Consider the following 23,655-nt stretch of genomic DNA (forward strand, 5'->3'; position numbering starts at 1 on the left):
AGAGCAGACTTTTCTGATGCATATTCTATCTCTTCAATTTATATTTCTGATGCATATTCTGTCTCTTCAATCTTATGAGAAGTTGACTGTGACTTTTCATGTGATCCCTTTCAAATTCCTGATAAAGATACCAGTGAACTCCCTGATGTTCTTAGGATATGTTTGGCTAAGCAAAACCTTTAACAACGATGTTCATATGGCTAGTGAAGAAGGTACTCAGCCACACTGTACACTACAATGCCTATGAGCTTTGTCTACGAAATCATAATTCCGATGTCCATTGTCCTTTGTCATTTAGAAATCCTTTCACTGAACAAGCTCCCTGTTATCCTGCCTCATGTCTTTTTTTGAAGGATTGGAACAAGAAAGATGTGACATCTATAATAATTTTGGAAGTTACAGGACATCATATAATGGAACTGCTCTTGACATGCAAGGATTCATTGAAGACATGACGTGATGATTGTCATAATGATGACAATAATGCTTGTGTTTAGTATCAGATAAATAAATAATATATACTGTGAGATGTTTAATAGACACAGATAGTCACTGTTAGTCAAAGGGCACTGGAAGAAAATTTCTAAAATGACAAGTGAGCTCAAGACTATAAGAGCACATCAAAGGAACTCTCTCCAAGAGCAGATTGGCCTGCGTGTCTTGTCATGCTAGTTATAAACTATTATTTGCATCAACTCTTCAATCTTATTGGCTTCTCTTCCAAGCTCCTCTCTTGCATAAAGAACACCCTGGGGTTCTTCTCAGTTGCAAGCTTGACTGGATTTGGAATTACTTGGATACATCTCTCTGGGTGTGTTTATGAGGATATTTCAAGAGCAGTTAAAATGAGGTGAGGGATACACCCAATATGTGAGTGGTACCATTTTATGGACTGGGGTCTCAGACTAAATAAGAGCAGGAGGACATCAATTGAGCACCAGCATTATCTCCCTGACTGTACCACAAGGTTTCTCATGTCAGGGGTTTTCTGCAATAAACTACATTCTCAAACCCTGTGCCATGGGGTGGGAATGGAAAACTTGCCTCTTTAAGTTGTTTTTGTTGGGTATTTGGTCACTGCAGTATGAAAGGGTCCAATACAACTTATTAATTATAAATACAGTTAAAACTGCAATCTTCCAATTTGAGAATTTATCAACCTAGCATTTTTTTAAAATTATTTTTAAGACATTTTCTTCGAGATAAGTAAGTAGGCATTCAGGTAACTTCAGTAGAATACAAAGCACAGTTGGTGTCATAGGGTCAAAACACTTAGATTTCGGGCAATTAAAGCATCTGCTAAGTTCATTCTAAGTGCAAAATGCCAAAGATTAAAAAATCATTTTATAAACTCCTATGTGTATCCTTATTATATACCACATATCATTATTAGAGACAAATAATTTAATAAATATTTTAATAATATTAAATAATATCTAATGTACCTAATGGGCATCTATAATTAAGAAATACTAAATGTTTGTATTTCACAAACAGTAAGCCATTACATGATATTTCTCTAGTTTTCTCACATTTTCTTAAAACAGAGAGACCAGAATGAAAAATAATAAATTGCTCTGAGTGATAATTTTTACAGTATAAAAAATCAGGAATCAAATAGCTGCCTTTCTCTTCTGTGTTTAACTCAAAGAAAAGGTTGGATCTACTACTCAATTTTATCTCTCAAGTATTTACTAAAAATCATTTTGTTTTAAACTAGGCAAACCTTAACCATATGCAAAATTACAAAAATTAATAATGACAATAGCATCCATGACCTGAGTAAAGAAAGCATGAGCAAACCCTTTGGGTCTCCTGGGATCATGTAGGAGATACAAAGAGACCCTGGGTTTCCTGGGGTCATGTAGGTGATACAGAGACAATTAGAGTCTGCTGGGATCATGTGGGTGATATAGAGAGAGCCACAGCACCAGTAAGAGCCAAGGCATCGGTGATCACGTGCCTCTTCCCCAAGCATGGTTTATACTGAAAGAAAATGAGTGCTAAGTTGGAACTGTGTTAAGCCAAATCTTAAAGCAACCAGGAATGTGACCCCAATTAGATCTCAGTGCTAGAGAACTTCAAACTCATATTTTAAACCAGAAACACATCAACAAACCAAAAGTTTTGTGTGTGTGTATGTGAGAGAGAGAGAGAGAGAGAGACAGAGAGAGAGACAGAGAGAGAGACAGAGAGACAGAGAGAGACAGAGAGAAAGAGAAAGAGACAGAGACAGAGAGAGAAAGAGAGGAGGGAGGAGACGGAGACGGAAAGAAAAACAGAGACAGAGAAACAGAAAAAAAAGGCAAACAAAGACAAAGACAGAGACAGGCAGACAGATAAACTTTATTAGCTCAATGTAAAAGTCTTGCGCTCAAAGGCTTGGATAGTAGTTGAAGGTTCTATGTTTAATATAGGGGGCAGAATTCATTCTTTTCATGAAAAACTTGTCATGGCTCTTAAGATCTAATTCTGAAGACTCACTTACACCTCAAGTGGGGGAGGAGGTGTTAAGGTCCCTGTTAGTTAGAAAAAGTAGCAAAGAAGCAAACATAGAGTGAGAAATTTGCCATGTGAGAAATCAGGAATATTCTATGGGTGTGAAGCTAATATGTTGACTGACTAAGGTCACAGAATTATTTCAAAATCTATTGTGTTTCCATTCCCTGGAAGTGGAAAGCTTTAATTATGAAGACAACTCCCGCTTTCTGGGTTCTCAATAGATAAGGTTGGCTGCAAATAAGGAAAATTATAGACACACAAATGCAATAGGCTCGGTACAAATATGCACTGTATTACATTCTATTTCTTGGAGTTCATTTCTTTGTGTGAATTGCACATACTATTACTATATCATTTTCAATCGATCTTTATTTTTGATAACAACAAGACGCAAGGACCAGAAGAGCTCACTTGTCATTTGTGTCAGCAATGTTTGTCTATAGAGGAAATTCTAAGTGAGGAGCCATTGGATCCAAGTATTAAGGCATTTTTATATTTATCAATATTGATGAATTTCCTCACATTTGAGAAGGGAAATTTTACCCTCTCATTTTACATACCAAAGGTCATTCACTTTCCCATGCCCTCGGTAATGATGTGTTTTGTTAAATTTTAATGTTTTATTTATTTGAAAGAAAATGAGAATTCAAAAGAGTTTTAATTTCTGTCATAATGAATAAAATCAAATTCTCATACATTTAAAATACTTTCCTGTGGAATCTTTTTTCAATTTCAATGCCTGTTTTCTTTTATTTTTTCTCTTTCACTTCTCACATCTTTAAAAATAAGCTGTAATGTACACTGATCAGGTAGAATCTTTATGCATATTTTCTTAATTTGTTGTGACTTTTTTATTTCATATGTGGTATTTTCCTATATCCTTGACTCTCCATAGATTGTGAAATCTCAATTTTTAAACAGCATCTCAGCTTTGATTAAAGAGCTCTCAGTTGGTTATTATAAAAGAATTATTCCATAATAACATAGAGTTTTCTGTTTTATGCCCAAATATTTACAGTAGATGAAGTATAACTGTGACCCATTCTGAAATAGTGATATATTCATACAACAGAAATAACTAAGAACAACAAATACAAGTCAAAACTTCCAGGAGCCAATCACAATTTGAACGACAGGTCAGAATTTTTATGGAAGAAGAGAGACCCCAGAGAATGGCAAGCTGAGCCAGGTCTATGGATGCCTCTTGAAGAGAAAGACCATAGCTGCTGCTGAGGGGATAATTGAAGACAACTTATTCAACCTTTGCTGAGGGTAGGAGGTAGGTAACATGACTCTTAGGAGTAACTTAAAACAGCAGGTGGATCCAGATAACATTGACCACTTGGGAAGACCTGCAGTTAGCCACCACCTTCCAGGAAGGTGTCAAACCCAAACAGTAGGGTAGAAATAAGGGAAAGCCCCCTCAGAAGCATATCTCCCCTCCCCTTTTAGCTCCAGTTACTCTTAAGAATCAGATGCAATTGATAAGAACAGGAGATAGAAGCTGATGAGGATCTGAAAAATCTTTTGTTATGTTTCTTTCCCTTGGCTAGAACATAAAAATGTAATTGGCTCTGTTGACAGATGTGGCCTGGCCTGAGGCAAGAAATGGTGAGAAGCAGTCTCTGCTCATGCTTTTCTCTGGGTTCTCATTCTTTTCTGTATCCTTTCATACTTTCTGAATGAGCACAACTGCCTGGAAGCTCTGCAAGAGTGTGTGACTGGCTCTTTCATCCAAACCAGCATGGAGAAGAGTCTGTGACTGGCACTCTCCTTGAAACTGGGATGGAGTGAAATGCCAACACCTCTGGAAATGGATCAACTGGATTGATCAGCTTGCCCTATACATCAGTCCAGTAAAGATCAGATGACTGTCATTGTGGTAGGGTTCAGCCCATCCTGCAATAGATTATCTACTGTCTCCTTCCTCTTAATCTCTCACCTACATTGAACCTATAATAGACCTACCTACAGCTTACCATCCCATTGTGCATGGAATTAATTCTTTGAGTTTGGGGGAGAAAGAACCTAGAAGGTACTGGCTCTGGCTTTGACAGCTATTGATTGCCTAAGGCCCTAGGTTACCAAGTTATTGCTCACTTAAGGCAAGGAAGTCCTGATGCTCTCAAGGCCTTCCCTCATCCCTGCTTTTCCATATAATATCACAAGGGCCAGCACTGCACAGAAGCTACAGAACACTTGAAAAGTTTTAAGTATAATATTAGGAAAGATAGAGTTAATGCTTTGTGTGGGAAACTTATTCAACAATTTTCATAATGATTTTGTTCATAACAGAAAGAAACTGGAAATCACATGATTGTAAATCAATGCAAGAATGCATGAACAAGAAAACAAATCCTTAGAAAGAAAACAAAATAATAACAGCTAGACACCATGAAACGTGGATGCTTTCAGTATCATAAATGAACTTGCTTACTACAAAGTAGAGATAAAACCCTCTAGAAGATGGCTTTCTGTGTCACTCCCTCTGTAAGGATTTTAGAACAGAACTGTGATGCATGACTGAAAAACTAAAGATCAGTTGCCTGTGGCCTGGGGGAGTTAACATCTACCAATAGATTCATGGGGAGCTGTGTGGTGAGGAGGTATGCTTCCTATCCCATAGCAATTGCAGTCTAGGGGGGTATGTGTGTGTGAACTCAGCCAGTACACACCAAACTTGTATGCATCCAACCTATGTTCAGCTTATATGGGGAAAGAAGAACTATAGTTAATGATGTGTGTGCTGAGAACTTGAGAGCAGAGTGGCCTGATGTTTTAATTTACTTAGAAATGATTAAAATGAAGATGATTGATGGATAGCCAGGAGGTATGTAAAACTGAATAGGAAGAAATACTAAAAAGAAATATAATAACTGCCGGTGGGAGACTCGAAGCAGGGGGAGAAGCCTGGGCAGTGAGGGAGAAAATGATTCCAATTTTATTACAATGTTTCCTAAAAGCCAAGACAACTTATAGTCTGAAGACCTCAGAAGTCTGGCGTCATAATTCGTGAAGATATTTTCAAATGCAAACGCTAATCTCTCCATTAACACAGACACAAAATAACTAACAATGTGTCAGTAAATCACAGGAATGTACTAAAAATTAGTGCCAGAAGACAGACAGACCTTCTAGTCAGGTGATTCTCAACCCATAGGTCACAAACCCTTTGGAGGTCAAAGTACTTTTCTATGGTGGTAATTGCCTAAGATCACCAGAAAACACAGATATCATAGATGTAATTTATATTACAATTCATAACAGTAGTAAGTTACAGTTATGAAGTAGCAATGAAATATTTTTTGGTTGGGTGACATGACATGAGGTGCTGTATTAAATCTCAAATCATCACATTAGGAAGGTTCAGAAGCACTGCTCCAGTTCAAGAGGAGGTTCCCATACTCAAGGAGTACAATACATAAATAAAATAATGAGATACTTTCAAAAGTTAACGTATACCTTTGGTGAAAAGGTACACAAATGAAAACTTACAGATGCAAGTGTCAAATATTTTAATTGTTACTTTCTTGACAGTTTCATTCATGTTTATAATGCAGGGGAATTGCTCCCGCCACCCCATTCTCTGAACTCTACCTCTCATCCTTATTGAGTCCTCCTCTTCTCTATCAGTCCCTTCCTAGATTCTAGATGTTCAGTTTTGTTTTGTAACTAACTTAATTGAATCAGGGCCATCTATATGCTCGCTGAATGAGAGCTGTGTATTACAGACTAGTGGGGTCATAAGAGGGTACAATATCAGATTATCAATTATCACAAATGTTTTGGGAATCAATGTGTACACACACATACATACATATATGCATGTATATGTATATATATATATAGTGCTATTCTGAAGACAACTATACATTTATGCATTTTTATGAAATCAAACTAAAATTGTGTCTCTTTATCCATTGTCAAGAGAACATTGCACACTGTGAATTCACTTGGTGGCTGTCAACATTAATTCAAAGAAATCCTCTCAGTGTTTTTGTTTTAGGAATAAGATGTTCTCTTTACAAGAGAGGAAAATACAGAAGGAGAGAGGAGAGGTGTCCTGCTATCCCACAATAAGTTCCTTAAAGATAGAAGACAGAAGAAATTTCACACTATTAACCATTAAACCAAAAGATAATGTACATTAGAGGTTGCACCACAGGAGATTACAAAGATAGGAAGAAACCTCATCGTACAGTGAAGACACTGAGCCGAAAAACAGGCACAGTTGTTCTCAGTCTACAGCATGAGGCCTCAAATACAAGGTCTTGAGAGCATGTGTATCAGAAGCTCCATCCTAACAGTACTGGGATGGAATTACCTCCTCTTGACTGGTAGCTAACTGTCTTTATGTAAATGTCAGGCAAATATTTTATATATTCATAGATGGGAATAATTGGAAACGTTCTTCAAGCTCATCTCTCCTCCTCCCAAAGAAACAGGTAGGGACATGGTCTTACTTAATCATGACTCTTCTGTGACTCCTCCCTTCTCTAGAAGGTGAGGGCATGGTTTGATAGAGATTCACATCTCAACAGGACATGTAAAATATGCAATTGCTTATTTTCTTTTTTAAAAAAAATAATTTTAAATAAATTACTTATTCTTTTTTGAAACAACAAAAATGCATTTCAAGATAGGTTAGAGGGACTCCTTCCTATTTTCCTTCTTGTCAAACATTTGTATTTGGGGGGATGTTTTGTTTTATTGACAGTCTCACAAAGCCCAGATAGGCCTTGAACTTGATACAAAGCCAGCTGTGACCAAGAATTCCTGATTCTGTGGCTTCTACCTCTCAGTGCTGGGCTTTAGGAGTGGCACAGTTTATGCTCAGGACATAAGCCAGGGTTTAGTGCTTTATTGGACAAGTGCTCTCTTTTCCGACTGAACTACTTCCTCGGCTCTATTTGTGCTCCCCCTTTGTGGAGGTCATGATCAGAAATGGAGATCTGAATACATAGTGACTCCTGATCATCATCCTTATGATGTAATGTTTCTCTTCAGGCTATCTCTTATGAATATTAACCTGCAACCACCCCAATCTAATAAAACTGAGCAAAATGAAAGTAAATTCGAACCTTAATAGATCTTTTAATATCTACGATCCTGTGAGAATAACCGGATTTATTACACATCTATAATTAAAATTTCTTTCTCATATTTTCTATTTCAACCACCTGGTTTTCTCAGAAAAGTATAGGCTAAATATAAAAACATTGATTTCCTAAATAATGAGCATCTGTGTGAAGTAGAAGAATGTTTAAATGACTCTGGAACAGGAATAAGTCAGAACCAAGTCAGCAGTTGATACAGTTGGACCAGACACATAAAGGTGGACCACTCACACCAAAGACCTGGAATTAAGCTATGCCTTGCAAGCCACTTGGACCCATCATTCCATAGGCATCTTCTTTTGAACTCATGTAGAGTAGATACTTTAGTTCTGGTTTTAAAGTATAAAAATTGCTGAGAGCACAGAGTGTAGATTTGTGTTTCACTGTAGCTGAGAATAAGGTGCTGGGAAGTGCTGTGTGTGTATATGGCTCATGTCCAGTGCTTCTGATAACAAATGAGACCACACCTCTCTCCGTGGAGGCTGGATGAGGCCCATGCCTGCCTCAATGGAGGCTGAATAAGACCTATGTCTGCACATACAGAAGCTATGCAGAAAAGGTAAGAACTTGAAGCCCAAGATGCAGTAACTGTAAACCCATGGGGGGGGGGGGAGTCAGCAGAGAGAGAGAGACAGAGACAGAAACAGAGACACAAAGAGAGAGACAGAGACACAAAGGGAGAGACAGACAGAGAGAAATAGAGACACACACAGAGAAGAGAGAGAGAGAGAAAGAGAGAGAGAGAGAACAAAGTTTGACCCACAGAACAGGAATTTTCTCACTCTGGTACTTAACATGATGACCACTGACTGATGTCACACTGTAGACTTCCAAAAAAAAAAAAAAAAAAAAAAAAAAAAAAAAATCTAGAAAAGGTGAGTTTGAAAGTTTTACATCAGAAACAAATAAGTACTTGAGCTATGCTTGTCCTGATTTCAATATTACCCAAAGTCTGTATTTATGAAAATATTGTATTGTTCTACATTAATGTCTGCAAATTCTGTGTCACCAACAAAAGTAAATTTTACAACCAGCTAGATTATATGAGTGTTATATTACACTTCCGTTTATGTAAATAGGATAACGGATAATGGTACAAACTAATTTCATTGTATCCACTTAGGACATATTGTATAATAGGCTGATATTCTGTATGATCATACAACCCATATATGTATATGACATACAGATGCATGTAAGCACATGCATACATGGTGTGGGTGAATTCATTAAAGTGTAAGACATCTATAAAAGAACACACCAAAATGTAATTAACTAAGATTAGGAAAATCCCAAGAGAGAAATTGATGGGTAGAGCTGAAAAGGGATAGAGCCTTTAATCCCATCCCCCAGAGGCAAAGGAAGGCAGATCCCTATGGGTTCCAGGACAGTTGTGACCGCATAAACAGACCTTGCTAAAAATTAATTAATTATTAATTAATTAAAAGTTTTGAGCCTGTAATTAAAAAGGATAGTAAATACAATAAAATTCAAAATAAGAATTTAATATATGTTTTGGGTTTTTTGTTGTTGTTGTTGTTTTTTGTTTGGTTTATTTTCCTCTGACAATGTTGCTAATGGCATTCAACATTTCAGAAATTCCAAACAGCATAGTGAAAAAATAAAGTAAAATAAAACGGTCTAAATGGCACCCTCAGCCTCTCCATCAACCTGAAGGATGCATACTGAATGAATCCATGGGTCTGTTTCCAACAGACACCTGGGATGCCCTGGAATGACTATTAGGAAAGCAATCAATTCACCCCGAATTAGTCAGTGTGTAATTAGCATACATTCATCAAGCACTGAATCCTAGGACATGTGGTCCTTCCTCAACAAAAGAGTTGACAAATATCCCTGTGCCTCTTTCTCTGTCTGGATTGTCTTTCAGACGTGATGCCAGACTGGATGCCCATTGGCATTCTAAAATGCATTTAGAAAGATGCTGTATTTAAAAGCACATCTTCACAAAAAACATACCTAGCAATTTACTAATACCTAAAAATCAAACTGAACTGGGGGAAAGATTGTTTTCCTCATGCGACAGTTACCACAAAATGCATTTTGATTTGTTGGAAAGTAAAACTGGATAAACCGGCCACTAACAAAAACTTAATTTGAGAGAAGCACCTGGCATGTGACTTTGATGTATGAATCCTCATGGCTTTGCATATTCAAGATGTCTGCTTCTGCTGCTGCACCAGGGTGAGATGACTGCAGTAAGCTCCTTACAGCTCACAATCCAGAGATATTTGCAGATGGATTCTACAGGTGCTAGCAATTAATTACAGATATTATTTTGGAATATTCAAAGACAGATTGTAAAAAATAGACTCTCTTTATCCACATCAAATTGACTTGACATGTAGTGATTAAAATTTATCTTGAGATTTGCAGTTACAAGGCATAAAATTAAGAAAAGTTTCTTATCCTACAAGCAGGAGGACCTCTGGGCACTATTATGTACTCCACTTCTTGGTGTATGTGATTGTGTGTATATATGTGTGTGTATGTTCTTGCATGTGTGTGTATACACATATACATATATGTATATATACATATGCATATATAAGTGCAAACATCTGTATGTACTTCTGTATGTGTGCATGTATCTATGGTGTATGCATGTGTGTGTACAATCATGGAATATGTACATGTGTATTTACATGCATGTGTGTGGTGTCTATGTTTGTGTGAACACATGATAAGCTTATGTGCACATATATGTGTGTATGCATATATGTACATGTATACATGTGTTTGCATGTATGTAATATGAATATATATGATATGTGTTTACATGTGTATGTATGTGCCTATGTTTGTGTGTGTGATTATATGTAGGGTTGTGTGTTTGTGTATGTGTGCCTATGTTTATGTGTGTATCTGTCTGTGTCTATATTTGTATGTGTGCATATGTGTAGGGTGTATGTATACATATGTATGAGATTGTACATATAAATATGTCTGACTAGACTGGATGCATGTGTTTGTATATATATATATTTGTGTATATGTGTTTGACCATGAGTGTATGTCAAAGTATGTGCCTGTTCTTGTGTACATGTATATGTGGAGAAATGCATTTGTGTGTTTGGGAGAAGTTGTGTGTGTGCGTGTGTGCCAGGAATGGTGTGTATTTGTGTGTGCCCTTTGTGTTTGTTTACGCATATGTGTATGTTAGAGTATGTGCTTGTGTTTGTATGCATGTATATGTATCTGATGCATTTCTCTGCGTGTACGTGTGTGCTATGTATATATTTGTTTGTGGCTATGTGCATGTATGTGGTACATGTGCATGTCTTTGTATGCAAGTGTGTGTTCAGGTGGTGTGCATGTAATCATATGAAAATGCTTTGTTTAGTAAGAAAGAGTTTTTCGTGACTATCACTGGTTTTTAATGGGGCATATTAGACATTATATGAAAAGAAACAAAAAGGATAAATAAGAGAAAGTATCAGGGGCTAGGACTTAGCTCAGAAAAAGAGTGATTGCCTCCCATGTCCAAATCGCTGGACTTACACCGCAGCACTGGGAAACAATTACACAAGAGCACACAAGTCACAGATAGAGAACACCTCTCCAGTGTTTCCTTTCTCACTGGTGATCTGCTGTGTTTGAGTTACTAATGTACTCCCTCACTTTTATCCATTCAGATCAGGATCCACCCTGGCTTCCATCCAAATGAGCCAACAATATGCTTTGAATCAGATGCCTCTTATCAAAAATTGTAAGGAACAACAAAGTTTGCTGTATGTCTCTCCATGAGACATTTAAAGCCACAGTTGGGTAGGATCCAGTGAGAGTGAGGATTTTGTTGTTTTCTCTTACTTTCTGTGTGAAAACCAATCCCTGTCAGCTGTGAGAGAACAGGAGGGAAAAATACCACAGACACCAGTGGGAAAGGCAGCTCTGCGGAGTGCTGAGCCCAAATGAAGACACAGAACTGTTTCTAGGACCAGACTGGGGAAGACTGGATGCCTAGGACAGATAGACAGGACTGCAGCCCCTACCCATCAGCCACGCCACTCCCTGCTCCTCTCTGCCTCCATCCCTGCAGCTCCACTAAGAATTCTTGAAGGAGAGGGCATGTGTCAGCAGTCTGCCTTCCTCTGGTAAGGGATGTGGGCCCTGCTAAACCACAGGAGTGACATGGTATATGTTTTTATCTCCGAAGGAAACCACATTTCAGTTTTTCATTTGAATTGTAAATAAAATCTGTGCACAGGCCGAAAACTCTCACAGAGCCTTCCTATCCTCAAAAAATCAGAATATTAAATATTTTGCTCTAAGGTCCTTATGCAAAGGGGTTGGTATGAGATTGAAATGCTACCATTTAAATAGAGTACTTTGCAAATTGATGAGTGTTCTGCCAAAGAAAGCACTTATTATCATCAGGAATCCAAATAGAAATGACAAATTTAAGTTATCTGGCTTCAAGATGGTAAAAATCTAGATAAAACAACTGTAAAATTGGAATTCAGCTTCTTTCTAGCTCAAAAGTTTTTTAATATGTGCTTGAAAACTGACCTAAAGGTAAAATATATGAAAAATAAGAATTCTTCTAAACATAACCCATCGAGATACATTTAATTCTGGACATAGAACCCTAGGAATTTTTTTTTTTTAATATTTAGTACATGCTGAGGACTGAAACCTACTTGCAATCATGCACCTTTGATGGTTGGTTGATATTTGTTGTCAACTTGATGGGATCTGAGGTCATTCAAATACTCTCTCTGGGCAGGACTGTGAAGATATACCCTCAAGAGGATCTACTGAGGGGTAAATGTGCTATCCCCAATGGAAGATGCATGGTGTGGAGACGCCTGCTGGTCTTTGCTTCTAAATGATGAGTGTGCCTGCCATGTTGTTTCAGATGCTGCTGCCCTCATCTTTCACTCACATTAGAATTTACCTCCTTTGGACTTCTTTTTAAATTACCTATATTGACACATTGGGACATCAGATGATGCATCTAACCTCTTTAGCTAAATGGGCCGTAAACATCTCTAGAATGTAGACAGTCACTGTTAAACTTCTTAAGTTAACCATGTAACCTAATCCAACAAATTTTGCCGACCCTTTTCAGAGAACCCCAAGTGAAACACCCCCTGAAGTTCAATGATGCTTTTTTCTATACTCTTCCTTCTGCACTCTATCTCTTTACCTCCCAAAGCATTGGATATGACAACATAGACTAAGTAGATACCCTCCCCTAGACAGTATGACAACTCTGTTTGGGGCTTTTTTTTTTTTCCTCCCTAGATAAGTTCCTGTGATCTTCTACTATTCTTTATACTTGGTTTTCGGTAACGTTTTGATCATGTATGCCTGGGATCATCGTCATTCTTATTACCAGCAGTAGTATTTAAATGTGAATATCTGTGATTCTGTAATGCTCAAACTGAATTGCCATTATTGCAACACAAAGCTCTGCCACTAAACAAACCACCTCAGGGGTGAGCTGTTGAGCCTGGAGATTCAGATACACTTTATGTTGCTCAGCTGAACACCAGTGAATGTGACACAAGGGACACAGTAGATGGTGGCTGCCAAAACCTTTGAAGTGCAGGCAGCCACAGCAACCATGGACCACAAGAGGATGACACCTGTGCTTGGACATTGACTTGAAGGCAATGAAGTTTCCAAGGTTTATTTGAGGAGAATAATATGGGCAATGGATTCCTTCCCCAAATTTCACTCATCTTCCCAAACTGGGACTTCAGACCCAGAAGAAAATTGCCTAAGACACAGGAAGTTTTAGTGCTGAAACTTGAGTTCTAGAAATTTTAGAAATTTTTAGACATGGGTGACTAGGCTGGGAATAAACTGCCAGTCAAGAGTGTCTCAGCAAACTTGCTTTGTAATACAGACACTCAGAGCTGACCACCAAGAATATAGAATATAGATACTTTAGACTCCATCTTTCAGGGAAATATCTTCAGAGTTTCTTAATATCAAAATGTTTAAAGTACCATGCCAAGCATGGGAGTGCATGCTTGGAACACCATCTTAAAATGATCACCAGAAGCCCAAGGCTAGCCTGGTCTATATGATGAGCTTCATGCCAAAGAAAGATTTGTCAAAAAAAAGTCTTGAGCCTACCATCTCTTTGTACAATCTTCCTGGATAATAACAACAGTACATGAACCATCTCTGCTTTCATGGAAAGCACAATGGCATAGAGGAGGCTAAGGGATGTCACTAAGAACACTGTAAAGTGTTGTTCTTTGTGACAACATGACAATGTCTTACTTGTATTTTCTTTCGAATGTGCCTGATGCAAGTTTTCTTGTGTGGCAAATGTGTAAGGCTACCTAATTTTGTTACAAAACCAAAAGAGGTAATTCATGCATCTTTGAAGTGGCTCCAAGCTAAGGGGAAATTCTATACTGTACAGGATGGTAGGATTGAATGCTCATTCTAAAATGGTATACAATTTTGTGAAGTCCTTTCAGATAGGCACAGTCTTACCAGCATTACACATATGCCAACTGAACCTCTGAGACTTTTGAAGGCTTATCCCTTCCTCATCCTCTTCTTGGGGATGAAGACATGCAAGGCAAGCATCTACACAGTCAGACTCCAGGTATCAGTAATTAAATATTGATATAACAGATCTCAAATACCTCAGTTCTCACAGAGGGAAGGGCATAGAAACAAATCACATGTAGACATAACTACTCTGAAATATTTTATGTGCCATCCAACTATCCCATTACAATGATCACATTAGCTCTAACTTTTTATGAGAAGGAATTCGAATATTTATGGGAACTGGTACCTAACAGTAGATGAGAGACTTGCAAAGCTAGAGATTCATGCTAGAGATGGCATTTTAATAATCTTAACAAATTATTAACATTTAATTTAAATTCCATAATCTCACAAGTATAACCAGTCTCTTACTGAAAAGTCACATAAAGCCCAAGATATCTGTAAATCCCAAGACAATATAGTAAACTTACTTAAAACAATATATTGTTTTTTGATTTAAAAATAATAAGTAGTTTGGGGTATAACTGTTAAAAGGACATTGTGAGCTTCCATGTACTAGACAGTTCCAATTGTACTCTGTGCCTCATGCCTTAAAATTCTCTGTGCTCAGACAATTTGAATCAGTCTTTGGGTTTGGTGGGAGCCAACAGAAACATAAGCAGCAAATTAACATTGATTTATGAAAATGGGTCCACTATTGACTTGCACTGGTTTTTGCCTACCTATCAACCGATCAATGGAAAAACACTATTCAACAACAAAACATACTGTTAATTTACTTAAATTGTTTATTTATTGCCTGTTATTTTCAACTGATGGAAGTTTTATGGTGAAATGATCAAAGGTCAGCAAACTGGTGAGTGGGGTCCATGGCAAGTTTTCCTAGAGCTGAGTTTGGGGGAGAAATGAGACACTTAATTGGCCATAGAAAAGAATTACAAGGCTGTGACTGAGCATCTGGGAGTGCAGTCAGAACTGCAGAACATGACCTGGTTTTATACAATGTGCACTTGTCACAACCCTTTCCATTGTGGGAGCCTTAACCCATACAGCCTCTGCTTGCATGAGGCACAGATCTTCCAGGTCATGTAGGTATTCACCAGACTATGACAATGACAGTGAGCTATGGAGGTGCCCACCATAACAAAGCAGCAAACCCTGGGTCCAGACCATAGGTAGGGAACTGCAGAGAGACAGAGATACTTAAAGATGACCATTGTTCAATATGGACTCTTCATGTGGCGTCTATACCATTGCATGTAGAAATTTGATTTAAGAAAAAAATACTCATCTTTTGACATGGAATGAATACACAGAGAAATGAATATCCACACAAGGAGTGTGGCTATATTAAGGTGTTTTGATCTCGAAGCCAGGAATACTGAGAATTGAACTAGGAAGATGTCTCAGGGGATAAAATACTCACTGCTCAAGCAGGGGACCCTAAGTTCAATTCCAACACCCACATTAAACCTACATATGGAGAGCTCAGTGGTAGTGGGAGGGAAAGAGACAGGAGGCTCTCTGTGGCCAGCTGTTTCAGTGAGACCTGAGAGCTGAAGTCAGTTAAAGCAACTATCTCAAAAAATGAGGCAGAGGGTCTGTGAAATAGATCACCTGGAACAAGTCCCTGCCAGCAAGTTTGATGAACCCAAGTTTGATCTCTTGGACTGTACCTACATGGGACCTACATGGTAGAAAGAAAGAACCAACTCCTATATGTTGTTTTCTAGGCTCCACATCTGGGCAATTGCACACATGTGTATATATATATATATATATATATATATATATATATATATATGTATATATATGCATATATATACACACACGCATATATGTGTGTGTGTATTATATATATGCTAAATAAATGCAATTTAAAAATAAAAAGCAAAGACAGCCAACATCAATCTCTAGTCTCCACATCTTTCCTGCCTCTCTTGCTCTCTCTCTTGCTCTCTCTCTCTCTCTCTCTCTCTCTCACACACACACACACACACACACATGTGCATGCATGCATACAGAAATACAGAGAACTACCATAAAATAATAAAATTATAATATAAAAGGATAATTATTTTTCATATATTAAATTTTTACATGCAATGGTAGAGATGCCAGTTGAAAATTGCATGGTGAATAATAACAATCTCTAAGTATCTGCCTCTCTGCAGTCCCCTACCTGTGGCCAAGACCATAGGCTTGCTGCTTTGTTGTGATGGGGACCTTCATAGCTCATTAGCATTGGTGTTCTGGGATTCACTCATTCCCAGACAGGTAAGGTGGAATGGAGCCATGCTCTGTAGTGGGGGTCCTTATCAAAACATAACGGCTCCTCTTCGGAATGCATTTTCGTAGCCGCTTGGATAATTCTAATGTGGTTTTTGATGCACAGAACATTTATGTTGTCAGAACAACAGTTTTACTTGATTTGTACAAGAGCTTTTTATGGCTTTTAAAAAATGATTCTGAGATCCAAAAAAAGGCTTAGCATGACTGATGGGTAAATGGTCCCAGTAGGACAAATTGAAAATGAGGAGGAGTTTCACCAGTGAATGCAGTTATGGTAACTTTCAGAAGGCCTGATCCGCTACTTTTTAACTCAAAATTATAACTGGACAAAAGATTACAACTTAAACTTAAATTATACATTTCAAATATAAAGGCAAAAATTATGCTGTAATAACAGATTATGTCTGTGGCGTTAGAAATGCCACCTGCTTTATTTAACTTAACCTTCACAGTCACCTTCAGATACATAGAGAGAAGATATTTATATCCTCATGCTTCCAGTGAGGAAACTAAAGCTCAGGCAAGATACAGATGTAAGCTCAATTTATCATCTTTTGATATATTTAGGGTCAGTTATCCAAAGAAGAAACTGTATCACTAAAACGCAAGTAATTCTGTATTTCCAGGGAGCAGAAGTTTGCTCCTCCCAACAAAATGGCTAAGTGTAGAATTACTTTTACTAGGAAGGGAGGAAGAGATTCTTTTATATCCCAGCTAGGGCACTTACAAAGGAAAAAGGAAAAGTTCTACCCAAGTCCAATTTGCAGAACCAATGAACTTACAGAGCTTCCTTGGTTACTTATAGAAGCATGATTGTACTGCCTGGTTTTCTCTACCAACTTGACACAAGCTGGAGTTATCAAAGAGAAAGAAGCTTCATTTGAAGAAAAGCCTCCATGAGATCCAGCTGTAAGGCATTTTCTCAATTGGTGATAAAGGAGGGTAGGGCCCATTGTGAGTGGGGCCATCCCTGGGCTCTATGAGTCCTGGGTTCTATGAGAAAGCAAGCTGAGCAAGCCAGGGGAAGCAAGGCAGTAAGTAACATCCCTCCATGGCCTCTGCATCAGCTCCTGCTTCCTGACCTGATTGAGTTCCAGTCCTGACTTCCTTTGGTGACAAACAGCAATGTGGAAGTGTAAGACAAATAAACCCTTTCCTCCCCAACTTGCTTCTTGGTCATGATGTTTGTGCAGGAATAGAAACCCTGAGTAAGACAATGGGTGATTCAGAACCACTACAGTATTAGAAACCCTATCTCATTGTGGGTGCTGATTGCAAAGAAGTTGCATCCCCTAACTTTCCTAGCACACACAAAGACCAAAACAGCTGGGAGGCAGAGAGGAATGGTCAACAGAGTCATTGGGTCAGCAGTGCTCAACAGAATCATCTGGAGACACTCTCCTTTCTGTTGGTACTGTTAAGAAGCCCAACACAATTACTGTAGATCTGGCTATCACTGTGATGCTTTGTTTCTTTCTTTGTTACACTATGAAGTCATATTCACTAATGGGTGGTCATAATACACCAGGAAGAAAAAGCTATACTATCTCAAGAATACTTACTCCACACATCAGAAATGGAGAAATGGCTCAAAAATTAAAAGCACCTAATGTTCATAAACAGGACCCAGGCTCAGTTCCCAGCACCCATGTCAGGCAGTTTGCAAGTGCTTGTAACTCCAGCTTGAGGGGATCTGATGTATTTTTCTGGTTTTCATGGGTACTACATGTAGGCATAAAATAAGAAGTACTTCACAATCCATCATCAACATTTCTTAGTAAATATTTAGGTGGTGGCTTGTAAAGGAAAGCAGGGACTAGAGAAAATTAAACCATTCTTTGGTTCCTGTTCTAAAATTTCCCTATAAAATATGAAGTCATAAAAGTGGTAAGTGAGACAGCCTTGCCCAGTGTATGTTACAGCAGAGAAGAGCACAGAACCCTCACCTTCTGGGAAACCTTTGTGAAGCACAGATATTATGGTGTGTTGACCTCACAGAAGCCAGATAAGTCTGGATGGAATCTTTTCTGCTGTTAAGTTCCTTTCTTTCCACAGTCTGAATATGTCCTTGTGACAGGCAGTAGGTGACTCCTGCAAAACAGGTCTGTTTTATGGTCTGTGGCTGAGCAACCAGGAAAGTAGATGGCAGAATCAAAAGGAAACACGAACTCTTGGGACTGTGAGGTCCAGTTTACTACCACAGTGTTAAGGTTGGAGATGCTGATGATAAAAATTTAAGTAAGGGCTCAGGAAGCAAATGTGTGGCAGAAAGTGGTTCACCCACACAGAATGACATCTTGGAGATGTTTAGGAAAGGGTTTGAAGATGACACAAAAGAGTCTTGTTTAACATCTCAGCATATTACTTTGATAATTTTGTAGAGCTCAGTATGTTGAAAAGCAGCCACTTGCTATGGTGCAGCTTCCAGCTGAGCCCCTCTCTACTCAGTGTTCACGGGTACTCTTGAGATGCACAATGACATCTGGAAACTGATGTGTCTGTCTCTGTCACTCACACTCACTGAGCATTTACTAAGAGGGAGATCAGAGGAAATGCTCAAACCCCCAGGGCACAGAGTGTTGGAAACTCACACTGTTGGCAATTGTATAGGAGGAAAGCCTGGCAGTGGGTGCTGTTCTCAATGAGCTATTTATAGACCAAGGGAATTCCTGCTCACTAGAAATCTAGCCAGACTTATGGTAGCTGTAATCCCAATACACAGGAGACTAAGGAATAAAGATTGTGAGTTAAAGCCTAGCCTGAGATGCATGGTGTGCTCAAAGTCAGGCCAGGTTACACCATGAAACCTTTTATCCAATAAACAGCAGGGAGAAAGAAAAAAATGGATCTACTTTTATCCATTTCCCTTTGTGTATAAGTGACTGTTCAGCAGACATGAGGCAGAATCAGATTGCTGCAATAGGATCCTTTTTCAAATATTAAAATAAAACTGCTTAAAAAAGGAAATATACATAATTGTTTTTATTTTATAATTTTTCATATTTATATGCACAAGAAAGTAACTATATATGTCAATGAGCACCTCACTATGCCAACAAGGTGCAGGTCATTCTCCACACCTGCACCTTGTACAAGCTTCTTTGTATCACTACATCATACCCACACATACACATAGGACAGCCAACAGTATTATTTTTTTACCTGAAATATAGATGTCATTTATTGTGTAAAATTTGTGCCATATGGTTTTGGAGGTGTCTTCCAATAAATATACTCAGAACAAATATCTCAAAAGTAAATCAGAAATATTTTAGATACAATTAACCCAGAAAATGACTTTAGTGGTCTATGGTGGTGACTCTCTGTCCTATCCCTTAATATGAGTGGAGATTTGAGCATTCCTTAATGTGTCATCCTGGTTTTCAGTGTCAGTAGTTTCTATTGGGGTTTTTGGTTTTTGATTTTGAGTCCATTAAGTCCTTGCCTGAAGCTTAAGCAACTCTGAGTGTAGCATTAGTGTAGGAGGAAACCCTGACAAGTGACTGTTGTTTTTCCATGATTTATTTAAAGACCAGGGGAATTCCTGTTCACTATAAATCTAGCCAAGCTTCAGGTACCTGTAATCCTAATACCCAGGAGATGAAAGAATAAAGGTTTCAGTTCAAGGCCAGCCTGAGATACATGGCGTATCCAAACCCGGACTACATTAATGAAGAGGCCTGGACTTACTGAAACCAGGAGCAGAGGAAGGAGAGAAAACAGACTGCCTTGGTTCATTTTCTGATGTTATCATATAATATCACAGATGGGATGCTTAAAAACAACACAGTTTCTTTGGCTCATGTTACCCCAGGGGCTAGGTGTCGAAGAATGTGCAGAGGGCTTTCAAAAATATGGAGGTCATTTTGTTCAGATCATATTGCAAACCTGGAGAATGGTAGTGTATCGGGTCAAGTAGTGTACATTACATACCTCCTCTTCCCTTGAAAGTCAGCTGCCTTCCAACCAAATGGCCATGCCATCCAGCTTCCTCTGTACCCAAGGAATGGCCGGTGGGTTTTGGATCCTTTCCAAATGCCTATCCTAGCTGGGTTATAACTCTGCTGACTATATCAGTTTGCTTTAGCTGTTGTAACAAATACAAGATTATTCTTTCAAGGTCAGTATTGTGCTGGAATTTTGCTGGAGATTACATTGATTCTGTAGATTGCTTTAGGCAAAATGGACATTTGTATTATGTTGATCGTACAGATCCGTGAGCATGGGAGACCTTTTCCTCTTCTGATAACTTTTTTCAATTTTCTTCTTCAAAGACTTGCTCATACAGGTCTTTCACTTGCTTGGTTAGAGTTATCCCAAGATATTTTATATTATTTATGGCTATTGTAAAGAGTTTTGTTTCCTTAATTTCTTTCTTGGCCTCTTTGTCATTTGCACATAAGAGAGCTACTGATTTTGTATTTTTTTAATTAATCTTATACCCAGCTACTGCCTTCACTGAAGGTGTTGAGCAGCTGTAGGAGTTCTTTGGTAGAATTTTGGGGGTTGCTTGTGTATACCATCATATCATCTGCAAATAGTGATATTTTGACTTCTTCCTTTCTAATTCAATCCCCTTAATTTTCTTTAGTCATCATATTGCTCTCAGAGAAGAGGGAGGTTGGATTAGAGGAGCCAGAGGAATCAAGGACACTACAAGAACATGGCCCACAGAATTAACTGACTCCGGGACTCAAGTGGGCTCACAGAGACTAGGGAGACTGTCTGGGTCTGAGCTAGGTCCTTTGCATGTACGTTATGTTTGGATAGCTCAGTGTTCATATGGAATTCCTAACAGTGGGACTGAGGATGTTTATGACTCTTTTGCCTGCTCTTGAGACCGTTGTCCTCCTAACAGGTTGTCTTGTCCAGCCTTGATGAGAGAGCATGTGCCTGCTCTTATTGTAGCTTGTTATGTTGTATTTGGTTGATGCCTCAGGAAGCCCTGTTCTTTTCTGAGAGGAAGGTGAACAAGAGGTGGATCAGGAGTAAAAGGGAGGTGTAAATGTGGGGAGAAAGGAGAAACTACAGTCAGAATGTAATATCTGAGAAAAGAATAAATAAAAATGAAAAAAAACAAATACAGCAGACTGGACTGTTTGAGCAACGTGAATTCATTTCAATTATTTCAAAGACTGGAAGTCCAAGGTCAATGTGTTAGCAGCTTTGATTCTCACAGACGTCTGTTTACTGTGCTTGCAGGAGATTCTTCTCATGCACTTCCAAGGACATGCCTCTGAGCATGTGTAGACTTCTTTGTCTGTCTGCAGGTCTAAATTTCCTCACCTCACAAGAACATGAATCAGACAAAATTATGATCAACCCAAGTAGAATTTTGATGCAAATTCAAAGGAACTATTACTAAATAATGCCATACTCTTGGCTGATGGAAGTTTGACCTGCTGTGCATGGATTTTGCAGAGCACAACTCAACACATAACACTAGAAAAATGATCCATATGTCTTCATGATTTGACTTGGCAGAATGCATACTCCATAGTAAAAAACAGGCCCCAAAGAATTTTCTAAAAACAATCAATGGTACCATTTAATGTCACAGCTCTGTGAGAATACCAGTTGAAACATGGTATTCTAAAGGTCTTCCAAAACAAACATGAAGAGCCTTAGACATGTATACCTTGTCACCTTGCACTGTTGTTGAGGCTATTCACTAGAAACTGAAGGCTTAGACAAAGCTGGAACCTGCCTGAACACAGAAGATGTCAGCAAATGGAACTGACTCTCAGCAAGGAATAGCAGATGCCCAGGTTCTAACTGCTTAAAGAAGCCTCTCATTAGTCATTAGCTGAGGATTTCAGTTACTACACTCTACAGGACACAGAATGGCCATCAGAAGGCAAAACAGCCACAAGCAACAAACCTGGGGAAGGTAAAACTGATTCCTAAACTGCCTCTTCACACTATTTAAAGTGTACAGATTTAGTTTAAAGCATAAAGACACAGTTGGGAGGGTTGATGAAAGTCTTTATTCCCGGGACTTATAAGGCAGAGACAGGCAGATCTCTGTGAGTTTGAGGCCAATGAGGTCTATATAGAGAGTTCCAGACTAGTCAAGGCTACACAGGAAAACCTCATCTCAAAAACAATCAATACAGATTCCAAGAAATATATATCTTTGTAGTGGTCATTCCTGGTTGTCAACTTGACTGTAACTGGAGTGAACTACAATCCAGAATTAGAAGGCTCACCTGTGATCCTGATCTTAAGTCTGGGAGATACAAGTTTCTGACCTGGATCTTGGCATGAAGATCTTGAGGCATAGTAGCTATGAATCCCAGGAGATCACTAAGTTCAAGGTCACCTGGGATAAAGCAAGTCCTAGATCCAGGCATGGTGGTACACACCTTTAATCTGGGCCACACCTTCTTCTGCTGGAGACCTACATAAGGACATTAGAAGAAGGAAGACTCTCTCTTCTTCACCTGCTTGCCTTGTGTGACTGAACAACTGCTAGATCCTTGGACTTCCATTGACAGCTGCTGCTGACCATTGTGGGGGAGTTGGACTACAGATGTAAAATCATCAACAAATTCCCTTACTGTATAGAGACTACCCATAAGTTCTGTGACTCTAGAGAACCCTGACTAATACAATCCTGTGAAGAAACAAAAAAGCAAATATAGAAAGAAACATTTAATTATTAATAGCCCCCAAGAAAGCCCAGGCTGTATTTCCTAGACATAATTTTAAATCAATTATTTTAATCATGTTTGAATACCTATAGAAATTGTCTTTAAGAGAATGCACTGGAAGTCTGTGAATGCCACCCCACTAAATGGAATACAAAATAGAAATCATTCCAAAACACAGAGAAATCTTTAATAGCACACACAGATTAGAACTCCAGCAGTCACCCAGATCTAGCAGGAAAAACAGTGACTCAGAAAACAGGAGAAATGAAATGTCCCAGGCTTCAAACAACACAGAAAGAAAAGAGGCAAAGAACTTGAAACATTGTCTGGAATGCCATGGACAGACTTCCATACAGTCAAACGACAAGGAGAAGAAGTACATTAAAATAAACAGTGTGCCACACAAGGTAGTGAGAACCAGCAACAGAACAAACCACACAGGCAAATATTAACAAAAGCACTGAGTTCTTTCTTATTTCAGTGTCATTTGCATATTTATGGGATAATAACACCTACATGTTTAATTTTCTGACAATAACACACAGCAGAGTAATGCACATGGAGCTATATTGGAACAATGATCCTTTTAC

The sequence above is a fragment of the Arvicanthis niloticus genome, chromosome 16, assembly GCF_011762505.2.
Source record: "Arvicanthis niloticus isolate mArvNil1 chromosome 16, mArvNil1.pat.X, whole genome shotgun sequence".
Lineage (NCBI taxonomy): Eukaryota > Metazoa > Chordata > Mammalia > Rodentia > Muridae > Arvicanthis > Arvicanthis niloticus.